Consider the following 13,515-nt stretch of genomic DNA (forward strand, 5'->3'; position numbering starts at 1 on the left):
CATCAAAAGCTTGAAAAGGATCCGAATTAGTTTCATTCTATAAATGCCTTTTGAAGACAAATGTTTTAAACTAGGCTAAACTGTGAATTACATAGTGGATGGAACATTTGATTTGGAATTAGAAATCCCAGGTTCAGATCAAAACTCTGACATTATTTATCCCTCTAACTGGTTTTATTCACATTACTTTGCCTCCTTGTGCCTCAGGTTTTTTTTTTTTTTTTTTTTTTTTTTTTTTTTGTCTGCCAAGTGTAGTTAATAATACTTAGATTGCATACCTCACAGTATAAGTTATGAGGAAATTTAATTTAATAAGCATTTTATTAAGCACCTGCAAAATACAAAGTATTATTCTATGTACTAATGAAACAATTCCTGCCTTCAAGGAGGTTACATTCTTCTGAGAATATAAAAGATTTATATAAAGTACATATTAAATACAAAATAAATACAAAGTATATACAAAAATATTTTGCATTTAAAATGCCATATAAATAAAAATATAATTATGTGCAGATGAGTTAATCTCAATTTTCCCATTTCCACTCTCTGTTACCTAATTACTAAATGGTGCAACAGATAGAGCACTGGCCCTAGAATCAGGAAGACATGTTCAAATCTTGCCACAGACACATATTAACCATGATTTGGGGCTAGACACAACCTTTCTCAGCCTCAATTTTTTCATCTGAGAAATAGGATTAAGAACAGCACTTACCTTTCAGTGTTACTACAATGAAAAAAATAAAATAACATTTATAAAGTGCTTTGGAAATCTTAAAGTGCTAAGGAAATGCAACTTATTCTTATTATACCATTATAATGGCGGTAGTGATGCTTGTTATCAACCATAACAACACAGAAAGGGGTTCTGAAGGTGGAAGAAATGTCACTATTCTAGCATTTTGGCAGGTCTTAACTTTTAAGAAGTTGGGAGGGATGTGGTCAATATATATCCTTAAACAATTCACAAACAGCTGTTATTCAGTAATCCTAATCCTTTGTTGGTTTGGGTTTCCTTGGCTTCCTTGACCTTGTATTAATGTACTCAACTAGGCTTTTGCTCTAGAATCCTATTCTCTGGTATGTTGTGGCTCTCATTAATATGAACCATTTCTATTAAGTCTTCCTTTCTCCTCCAAACCCTAAAGTCAGAGTTTATTTTTGAGGACAGGCCACCTCTCTTCCAGCATTGTTTTACCTGTGGTTAGAATGTCCCCTGCAATACATTCTCTGTCCTCTCCCTAACCCTCTCCCACACACACCTGATGATTCAATAAAAAAATACTGAAGGTACAATAATTTCTAGTAATGGCTCTGGTCCCAACTTTAGCATTGTTCAGCTTCTGTCACTTTGAGCAAGCCACTTATGCAGTTTTATATGCCTCAGTTTCTCCATTTGTAAAACAGGGAAAATGATCTCAAGATTGTCATTTGTACCAAAAGAGAGGAAAATACTAAATCATAACACTGGATATTAGACATGCACTTTTTCACTTTTTAGATAAGAAAGGAATCATTCCCAGACTGCTACTCTGGTCCCTCTAGTCAAGGGTACCCCTAATTCTAGCTCAAAATAAGGAAAAATATTATTTTAGCCCCACTTCCTAAGTGATCTTGGTGAGGTTATCTTTAGCTCCAATTGTTGGATTAACCTTCAGATTTCATTGATTGGGTAGCATTTCATAAAAGGTCCTTATACATGGTGGGTTTTCGCTTCCCTCTTTGTCTTTAGGTCATAGTACCCTGATGAATTCAAATGAGACATCTTGGCTTACATTGGCAAGGAACCAAAAATATCTATCAGTTGACCTCTCCCCTCTGAGATAAATTCTAATTCCAAGAGAACAATATTAGACATGAGCCCTGGAGAGTGATCAGAATAAGATTCCATTGCACTGGGCAGACATAGAAGCAGATAATCCTTTACTAAGAGGTCACAATCAGGCCACAGATTAATCAGTGGCTAAGTGAGTCAAAGGGCATTATAGGTTTAGAAAATGCTGGCTGGACAGCATAACTACAGCAAAAAATGTTCTGGGGCTTGGCTTTATGAAAAGTCTGATATAAGCAAAGGATCTCTAGAAGTCAACTATCTGAGTTCCCTATACCAGTATTAGGACATTATCTTCCTTTCTAGGAATTCAGTGCCCTTTTGCTGCACCCAAGCTTCCAGTGACCCAACACTTTGGAATTTCACCTATACTGCCCCTCTGTAGTGTCTACTTTTTATGCCTATTTTCTTTTTTTTTTTACTCTTCTATCAAAATTTTCCTGATCTATGTGCATTTCTCTATAATCCTACTGAGACTAAAATTAATAGATAAAACAGTTAGTAATATGTGAAAAATGATAAGAATTCAACATACTACCAATGGCATTTACATTTCTAATGAGAGAGTCCTGAAAATACAATGATTCTCTAATGAGAGGGTTCTTAACCTGGGATCCATGGATTCCCAAGTTATCTATGTAGATATTTTATGGGGTCTATAAACTTGGCTGAGAAAAAATTACATGTTTATTTTGATTTGTCTTCCCTTGTATAACTACTTCTTTTATTCTATGCATTTAAAAACATTATTCTAAGAAAAGACTTATAGACTTCACTAAACTACCAAAAGTGTTCATGATTCTCCCAAAATTTAAATAGCACTGAGGCAATTTCAATCACTGAAGGTAGACTTATGTGATAAACTAAGGGATGAAGATAATTCCACATAGATGGTATATTGCCACCTCAAACTGAACCTATCTAAAGTTCAAATTATCATCTGTTCCATTCTAAATTCACTAATCTCCCACCTCCATGCTCTTCTGATAGTGAATAGTCACTTATTACTAAACCTCTCTGGGGTTTGAAAACTTAGAATTTTCTTTTATTCATCCTTCTCTCTCTTTTGACTCCAACATCTATTCAATTAGTCAGTAACTTCTACTGATTCTTTAATATCTGAAATATCTTATTTTTTATTTATTTTCCATTGCTACCACCCTGGTCCAAATCTTTGTTACCTGTGCAGAGCATAGCAAGTTTAATTGCTAGTGGAAAATAGGGCAAAACAATCACCTAGATTAGGATCACTTGGTCCATTTGAAATCTTGTTCCCAAGTTGATCTGTATGACAGCCACAGTTATGGGGAAGAAGACAAAGGGGAAGAAATAAGTTTTTATATAACTATTACTATGTGCCAGTCATTGAGCTGTTAAGAATGAAAAGTTTAAGAGAGATTGTTTCTGGATAATTAATAATTTTATCAATTATGGCTAGCAGATAATAAAATAGCCATTTGACTTTCTCTCAGAAACCAGAGATGAATCTTGGGGGCCTCTGAATGTTTAAAAAGTCTTTGGGAAAGGGAATGTACCAGAGTGTGAAAATCACCTTTGACTGGTTAACAATGATTGGGAGATAAACATTTTAATAAGATGAATGAAAAGGTGATCTAAACATAAGTTTCAGTTGCCTCTAGTTCACCTCACTGGTTGGTTTTTCCTTCATAAATGGGGTCTCTCTCTTAATGGAAAGTTCCAAGGACAGATTAGGGGTTTATTTCCTAAGGGGAAGATCGTTATTGTACTGGATTCTGTTTGTAAGGCTCTTAGTTGGGCATAGTCCCACTCAATATTGAAAAGTATGTAGCCCAAGGAATTATTTTAAAGTTGTCTTCTGCTCACATTCTGTATCAATTCATAGGACCCTGGATTCTCTGAAAGTATCTCTTTTGTGATTTGTTACAGCACAATAATATTCCACTATACTGATATACTCTAATTTGTTCAGGCATTCCCCAAAAGTCCAAAAAGCAGTATCAATAATTTCCTTAGATTCTAGTTCTTTTGTTCTTTCTCCTTTTCATCCCTCCTTCAAAATCAGATTTGTCTGTGACTATTCTTTTCCTTGTGTTATTATCCCTTCAAGATCATTCTCCCTGTATGATATCTTGCTTATTTCTCTGTTGAATTAAATATATTCTTACTAGATACCATACATGTGTGTAAATTTATTCTTCCTTTATCCATTTCAGTTGAGAATCTTCATTTGATGCTTACTCCTCCCATTCCTTCTATATTTGCATATTCTCCTCACTTATATACCAATTATGAGAAATTACAAGTTTCATACCCCTTCTTCCTTTCTAAACAAATGTAATCCTATTTTTACTCTCCTTTTTCTTTCTCTTCTTAAAACTTCAAAACAAAATAAATATCTCTCCAGCCACTTCTCTTTTTCTTATTTAACTCTTTTAGTCTTCTTTAAAAACATTAAAGTTTCTGAAAGCATACTTTTTCTTCTTCCTCTACATGAATGTTAGCACTATATTATCCTATGTATTGTAATTGCTATTTTTTTAACCTTTCTAGGTTTCTCTGAACTTTTGTATTTTCACATCAAAACGTAGCATTAGTCTTTTCATCAGAAATACTTGAAAGTCCTCTCTTCCATTAAACATTCAATTTTGTTCTTAAGGTAATGCCTAGTTTTGCAGGAAATGTTATTCTTGATTGTAAACATTTTTCTTTTGTATTCCAAGATCCTCCAAGAATTTGTCAGGACCTATGTGATACCTTGTTATTTTGAATTGCTTATTCCTTGCAATATTATTTCTTGAACCTAAAGCACCAGGTTTTAGCTTTACTATTCCTGGGAATTTTCCTTTGGGGCTTCATTTCAAGAAATGAGGTATGGATTCTTTCTACTTTGCCCTCTGGTTCCAATTGTCAATGACAATTTTACTAATTATCTGCTAGCCATAATTAAAAAAATTATTAATTTCCCATGAATTATGTCAAAATGCTATCAAACCATGTATACTCTCTGATTTAGCAATAGCAATACTAGGTCTGTAACCCAAAGAAATCAAAGAAAAAGGAAGAAAATATCAATTTGTACAAAAATATTTATAACAGCTCTTCTTGTGGTACCAAAGAATTGAAAACTGAGGCACTGTCCATCACTTGAATAACTGAACAAGTTGTATATGATTATGAGGAAATACTGTTGTGCTATAATAAAATATAAGGGTGATGGTTTTAAAAATACTGGAAGATCTACATGAATTGACATAAAATACAATGAGGTGAACCAGAAGATCATTGTACATAGAAATAACAATATTGTAATGATCAACTCTGAAGACTTAGCTATTCTGACCCGAGATAAATCTAAAGGATATGTGATGAAAAATGCTGTTGCATTCAGAGAAACAACTAATGAATTCTCAGCTTAAACTGAAAAGCAAATTTTTCACTTTTTATTCTTTTTGCTTTTTGGCAACATGGATAATATAGAAATATGTTTTATATGTTTTCACATATATAACTGATATCACATTGCAAGCTTAATCAATGGGTTGGGAGGGATCTCGAAGCAGGAATATATAACTCAAAAATTTCAAAATAAATAATACTTTTAAAAGTGAACAAAAAGTTAAAAACCATAGTCTGTCATGGGACATCTAAGACATTATTTGGTCTAATATAAAGTTTTGCTTGTGAAGGTATATGAGAAAGGGGTGGCTGATGCCCTATTCAGATAGCCTTCTTGGCTGGGATACCCAATAATAATATCTTAAAATAATGTTTCTTTATTTCCATTTCCACATTTCCATAGTGGTGTGAAAGTTTGTAGGGCAGCCCAGTTCTCCCACATATATTCCAACAGTTACATAAAACAGGTACCAGGTCAAATAATAACCAAAAATTGCAAAAGGAAACTAGTAATTTCTTTCATATATCCTTGAACTGTACAAAAAGTCAGAAGTATGAGCATCAGAAGAAACATCCTGGCAGGAAAGTTAACATAAAGTCAGAAAAATAACTTGGAATCTCACACAATTCCTAAACCAAAGAGGCCCTAAGGGAAGACAGAAACTTTCCTCAATAGGTACAACTGCCCAAAAAGCTCTAAATTAATTAATCCTGTCAGTTGTCTGAGCACAAATCTATCAATGGAGGTAGAAACCATTAGCATAATATGAGAAAATTGAGATTAGGTCCAAACAGGATCTAAATATCACAACTAAGACTGCAAAACAAGACAGAACTTATACCTCAACAATGATACTGTTTGAGGATGTATTCTGATGAAAGTGGATCTCTTTGATAAAGAGCTAATTCAGTTTCAATTGATCAAGGATGGACAGAAGCAACTACACCCAAAGAAAGAACACTGAGAGATGAATATAAACTGCTTGCATTTTTGTTTTTCTTCCCGGATTATTTATACCTTCTGAATTCAATTCTCCCTGTGCAACAAGAAAACTGTTCAGTTCTGCACACATATATTGTATCCAGTATATACTGTAACCTATTCAACATGTAAAGGATTGCTTGCCATCTGGGGGAGGGGGTGGAGGGAGGAGGGGAAAAATCAGAACAGAAGTGAATGCAAGGGATAATGTTGTAAAAAATTACCCTGGAATGAGTTCTATCAATAAAAAGTTATTTAAAAAAAAAAAAAAGACAGAACTTGACTCCAGAATAAAAATCCAAATCAGGAACTGAATTGGACATTTGTATAAACCAAATATGATAGCATAAACCAAAAAGAAATATTATGATTCAAGAAAGGGTAGAATAACAAATCTAGAAAGATAAGACAAGTGCTTAGCAACTACACAGAGAATTTTAGATGGAAAAAAATAGTCTTATATACAAGAACTAGAAAAGTCCCTGAAAAAAATGAGAAAAAAGAACTGTATATTTAATAACAGTTGTGAAGGAAAGAATAGAAGAATAAATAACTTTTAATAAAAGTCAGAAAACATTATTCAAATAAAAGACTTTCTAAAAATTAGAATAAGCTAAACAAAACTTAACTACATAATAAAACAAGAAATATTTTAGTAAAACTGAAAGACTGAAAAATAGAAGAAAACAATAAGTTATCTCCTATCAAAAACAGTGGACCTGGTCAGGGAGAGATAATATAAAAATTATTGTAGTCCCTTATAATCACAACAATAAAAAAAATCTGGATTTCAAATTTCAAAAAATCATAGGATAACAGAGAAGATAATGGAATAGGAGGAAATAGCACAGCTTAGCTTCCTCCACAGTCTAACAATTTTTCCAGAATACTGGAATGACTAGTGATGGGACAATTGAAAGAGAAAGCACAGATAAAAAAAAATCAACATGTCGTCAAGTTACCAGAGAAGAACAAATGGAATGGGATTGGACCAAGATCACAAACTCACTTTGGTTCCTGAATTTGGCCAGCAATGCAGAGATACCCAAAACTGGTATCAGACTCAGTCCAATATTAACGTTGAAGGTCTTCTAGAGAAGCCTAGTATGTTGACTCAGCTTTGGATAACTAAAAAGAAAAACAGGAGTAACAGATAATCATGATCCCAGACAAGGCAATGATAAAAATAGACACAGTTAAAAGATAAACAAAGAAACTATATTATACTTAAAGGCACAATAAACAATTAGATAGTATCAAAAGTTGAAATATATGCACCAAAAGTTATAACTTTGAAGTGCTAAAAGAAAAAGTTAACTGAATTACAAAAAAAAGTAAACATGTCAGGAAATGATAAACTCCCCAAGACTTAAATAAATCTAATAAAAAAGTTAAACAAGAAAGAAGTTAAGAATCTGAATAGAATTTTTGACAAAATAGATATCATAAATCTCTTCAAATATTAAATGGAAGTAGAAGGGAATATACATATTTCACAACCATGTTTGTTACCTTTACAAAAAGTAATCCTATATTAAGGCATTAAATACCTATAGAAAAGCAAGAATGTTACACACATTCTTTAATGCATTAAATTTACAATGAATGAAGATCTTTGGAGAAATAATTTAAGCATAGATGGAAATCATCTTAATTCTAAAGAATTCTTAAATCAAAAAACACATCAAAGAAAGAATAATTTTATAAAAATAATAACAATAAGACAATATACCAAAATTTTAGAGATGCAGTCAAATCAGTCTGTAAGTGAAGTTTTATATCAATAAATACTTTTACTAACAAATGAATAAAGGAATAGATTAATTCATCAGGAATGCAACTAAAAATATATAAATGAAAAATAGAAAAAACAACAAAAACAAATATATAAATCCCTGAAAAACTAAAAATGAGATTAAGAAAATTTAAAGTAAAAAATATTAACATTGATAAGTGAAACTAAGTCCTATTTTTTAAAAATTAATAAAATAGATAACATTAATCTGATTTTTTAAAAAGAAAATCTAAATTACTAAATAAGATTTCCATCAACAAAAGGAAAATATTTACTAGGAAAACTGTAGGTACAATGGCTCCAATTTTCAGTCTCTCTCATTAATGTTTTGACACTGATTTTCTGTAGTCATTATCTGCTCTAGAGGGGGCTCTAACAAGGCTTCTGAGTACAGAAAGGTGGTCTGTAAATGTTAAAGCATTATATGAACATGGGAAATTAGTAAACATTTCAAAAGATTCATGGAATGGAAGATGGGATCAGAAGATTTAAATGTTAAACCCATTTTGACATAAATTAAAATGTAACATAAGCAAGCTATTATACCTTTTTGTACATCAGTTTCCTCACTGGTAAAATAAGAACAATATTACAAGCATTATCTATGTCATAGTGTGGTTTGCAGGATTAAATAATTAAATAAAAGTGATATTATATTTATTAACTAAGATGGCAATGGTTACACCTGAGCAGTAGACAAAGTTATTATAGAATGCCAGTTACAAACATCCCAGAAGCAGGCAAATTTTTGGCAATGGGACCCTGTACTAAAACCCTGGCCTTGAAAGTAAGAGGTCCCCAGAGGAGAAATCTTATTCTTAAAAAAAGAGAATAAGGGATACCAATCAAAAAGACAATTTTCCTGAGAAGTATGTCCATGAAATATTTTGATACAGTTTTTAACTTCAGTATGTGAACTTTAAAAAATACTTTTATGATTATATTTCAATAAATTAGTTTCCTTGTCATAATATATATTCTATTTTATGAATTTAAAAATATTCTGTGAAAAGTAACCTAGCTTCACTCAATTCTCAACAAGATCTTTGTCACAATAAGGTAAGAACCTATGTTCTAGTTTCTGTCTGGTTTACTTTTATTTTGATTCCCCAAGTAATTATCTCATTTTCCACATGATTATATGCCTTTTCCCTATCATATATAGTAAAACTTTCAATTTTTTATTATAAAACTCTATTAAAGTTTGAGCAAAATACAACAGTTAAAGAAGGATATGGCATTAGGTTAGATATTCATGCATACAAAAGTGTAAAATATTCAGTTCTAATATTCAGTCTTCCAAAAGCTTAAGAATTTCTACTTAGGACAGAAGGACAGAATATATCATTTTTCCAATGAAGAAACTAAAACTTGTTGGAAGAAAAAAGTGATCAGTAGTCCCAATAGGGACTGAGTCTCATAGTTTATTTTAAGAAATGTATTTCTTTTTCTAACAAGCAGAGAGTTCCAAAAACATGGTAGAGTCTATTAAATAGGTCTGAGGCTCTGAGGACAAAGTCCCTCATTTGTCTTAGATTCTTTTAAAGCGAATTACTCTTGCAGAGTTATCCAAAGTACTGGATTGCTTCTGAATTAAGTGATCTGATCCAATAAACCAGGATATTCTGGCTCTGGAACTATGTCTACTTCTTCTATCTTTCTCTCCTGATTTGGACAATTATGGATATTAGTCACTTGCAATAATCTATATCATGTCTGATGTCACATACTTAAAATAGACTCATCTCTCCCCTCTCCTTTGAAGTTTCTCCCTGCTTTCAGGGAATTCCTACTTCTCCAAGAATTCTTTCCTGACCATTCCATCCTAAAAGAGATTTCTTTTCTAATTTCTCAAAATGATTTGCAAAGACATCTCCCCTATTCCTCTTTTACATGTCCTTGTCAGATAGTCATAACTACCTTTGTGTCCCTAGAGCCTACTGCCATGCTTTGCATGTAGTAGGTAATTAATAAATGTCTCTTGTATCTAACCAAATTGAATTGTCTCCTATGTCTATTATTTGATCTGACTCAAAGCTTAATTTAAAATAGTCACTATGTCTGCTGCCTGATTTAGCCATGCTCTAAAGCAATGATTCCAAACTCAAATAGAAATGGTGACCACTAAGCTGAACATAAGGATGCCTGTAGGCCAGATATGCTATTTTGAAGTGAATCTTATCTATCTTATTGTATTTTGTTAAAAATTTCCCAGTTATATGTACTTCATATAATACTTAGCAGTATTGTGGGCTACATGCAGTTCATGGGCTGTGCTTTTTGACACATTTGTTCTAAATCAATAGTTCTCAAATGCTTTGGTCTCTGGATCTCTTTATGCCTTCACAAATTTTTAGTATCCCCCAGAGAACTTCTATTTATATGAGTCATATCTATCAATATTTATTATATCAAAAATAAAATGTCTTAAAATTATTTTTGAAATGCTTTGACATTGAAGATCCCCTATCAGGTTTTTGGAGACACACTTAATGGTCCCCTGAATCACACTTAGAGAACCATTTCTCTAGGCTGCCAGACAGCCCAGTATCCTACCCTGGTTATCAGCAGCTGCAACATGTTAGGGATCACACTTATTTTTTTTAAATATAAGCCAACAAAAATAAAACGGTCATTTGAAATTCTTATTTGGTCTTAATTATCACTTTTATAATGAGAATGAAGCTCTTCTTTCTAAATTATCCCACATTATTAGTGTAAATGTATGCATCTTTTGAAGGTGTTATTTGGGCTACCAGTTCAAATCACCTTCTTTCTTCATAAAAAATTACCCAAACACCACTCACTAGTGATCCCTCTTTCATTTGAAACAGCGTGGTGTACAAATTAGAGAAGTGGAAATCAGAAAAAAAATCTGTTTGGCTATTGCCTTAGATGCATGCAGCTCTATGATCCTGGAAAGTAACAACTTCTCTGGCCCTCAGTTTCATTTTCTGTAAAATAAGAGGGAAGTTAAACTCAATGATTTCCAAATTCTTTTACCAGTCAGGGGTCCTTAAACTTTTTAAATAGGGGGCCAGTTCACTGTCCCTCACACTGTTGGAGGGCCAGGCTATAGTAAAAACAAAAACTTTGTTTTGTGGGCCTTTAAATAAAGAAACTTCATAACCCTGGGTGAGGGGAATAAATGTCCTCAGTTGCCACATCTGGCCTGTGGGCCATAGTTTGAGGACCTCTGTGTATGATCTCTATCCTATAGAGTCAAAATGCTTCAATCTTTGCCCCCCATTTGACAATTAGCTCACGCCTTTTTGTAGTTCTAGTTATCCTTGTTATAAGTATGTCTCATCATACCAATTGTAAGCCATTTGAAAGAGAGTTATCTTTATTGAAGCTCCATTTCTAAGCGCACAGTGGGTGTTCAAAAATTACTTGATAATGATAGTAATTAATGATAATATAATTTGGCATTGGGTATTCTGTCCTATCAACTTCCCTTATATACAGAATTTAAAAGTTCCATTTTTTTTCTTCTTTCCCTTCTAATCTGTCTGGATTCAAAGCCTTAGCACATTTCACATCAATACATCAACAAGAAAATAACTAGACATACCAAAGCACAACTCTGAAAATGTAATTATGTAATCTTCTGGCAAACAAATAAACCCCTGGCTAATGCAGAGCTTGTTTCCTAAATGTTTTTGCTCCTTTCTGCCCAGAGCAGGCTCACAGATAAATATTGAGTGTGCCAGGAAGTTGCTTAATTATTCATGGACTAAATTTTTAAAGTCATAACTGGGAAAGACAATCTCCTTGAATTTACCTACTTGCCGAAAGCCATGTGTTATTCATTGGAGTGGAGGAAGTTTTTCATATTCCCTTTATTTACCTGTCAGTGTTAAGTCTCCAGGTGGAAGAGTAGTAATGCATTTTAAAGCAGCTTAATTTCATCCCTATACATGTCTTTATTAAACCAAAATGTAAATGCCTCTATTCCATCACTATTTGGTGTGAGATTTTGGTTCAGCCTTTGTATATGAAGCTGGGCAAGCTATTTCATGCTCCCTGAACAAAGTTTGAAAATTCTGCCCCCTGCTGATTACTGTCCACTGGAGGTTTGATGTTGACTCTGTAACACATGCAATTTCATTTATTCAAAACTAAATACTCATTGCCCAGAGTATATGATTTTCTGACATTAAAAGTAGATATACATAAAAAAAACAATAATTTGAAGTGCCCCTCATTGCACCTCTAGGCAACTGTGTGTGTGTGTGTGAAAGAGAGAGAGAAAAAAAGAGAGAGAGAGAGAGAGAGAGAGAGAGAGAGAGAGAGAGAGAGAGAGAGAGAGAGAGAGAGAGAGAAGAGAGAGAGAAAGAGAGAGAGAAAGAGATATATCGATCAGATCTGGAAAGAACCTTAGAGCTCACAAAATCCACCGCTTCACTTTACAGTGAGGGAGCTAAAAGAGAAAATATGCAAGATGTTTCCTATCTTAAAAAGGAAGAGAACAATAAATTAGCAGCAAAGCTAGATTTTAAACCCAAAGCCTCTGACTCCAAATCCAGTATTTTCTCCCTACTTTAGCCTTTTTTCTGAAAACATAAGAATGTATTGGTAAATTTGAAAGTATTTGTTGAGAGCCTACTGTGTAGCTAGGATCCTAGACACATTGATATGCCATTTACTTTTCTAAAGACATTTCCATGAATGGATGGAGATATATATAGAGAGATATATAGATAAACACACACACACACACACACACATACATATACATAACATAAGAAGAGTCACGGATATGACTGAGTGGAAAAGTGGATGAAGAGCTGGATCTGGAGTCAGTATGCCCCATTCATTTACAGCTTTAGGACTTCAGACAAGTTATTTCACCTCTGTTTGCCTCAGCTTCCTCATCTATAAAATGGGGATAACAGTAGCATCTACTTTCAAGGGTTATTGAGATAATCGAATGAAATAATAGTTTTAAAACATTTTATAAGCCTTAAACTTAATGCTAAGCCTTGTTGTGGTAATTGCTGTTTTATTATTACTGTTATTGTGATTATCTTTATTAGAACACAAACAATCCCACAGACATTTATTAGCACAATGCGCTAAAATAAAAACCAGTTCCTACCATCAATGAGTTTATATTCTATTGGTAGAATACAATCTCTAAGGGAAGCATTTGTACAATCATTTCAGGAGGAAGGAGAAAATGCTATGAACTAAGGAGATGTGTCCATCAGTCAGCCAGCAGTTATTGCCAGGCCCTGTGATATAGACTGAGGAAAGTTACTCAGAGGGTCCACAATTATTTCAGGAGGCAGGAGGGAACACTATGAACTAAAATTCATGAATGGAAGCAATATGAAAAAAAAGTCTGTCAAAATATACAGAACCTAACTTTCATAAGAATTTAATAGTCTCCCAATTCCAATAGACTTGTGATGGAGAGAACCATCTGTATCCAGAGAAAGGACTATGGGGACTGACTGTAGCTCACAACAATGTTGTCACTTTTTTGTTATTGTTTGCTTACATTATGTTTTCTTTCTCATT

This window comes from Antechinus flavipes, chromosome 5, assembly GCF_016432865.1.
Source record: "Antechinus flavipes isolate AdamAnt ecotype Samford, QLD, Australia chromosome 5, AdamAnt_v2, whole genome shotgun sequence".
Classification (NCBI taxonomy): domain Eukaryota; kingdom Metazoa; phylum Chordata; class Mammalia; order Dasyuromorphia; family Dasyuridae; genus Antechinus; species Antechinus flavipes.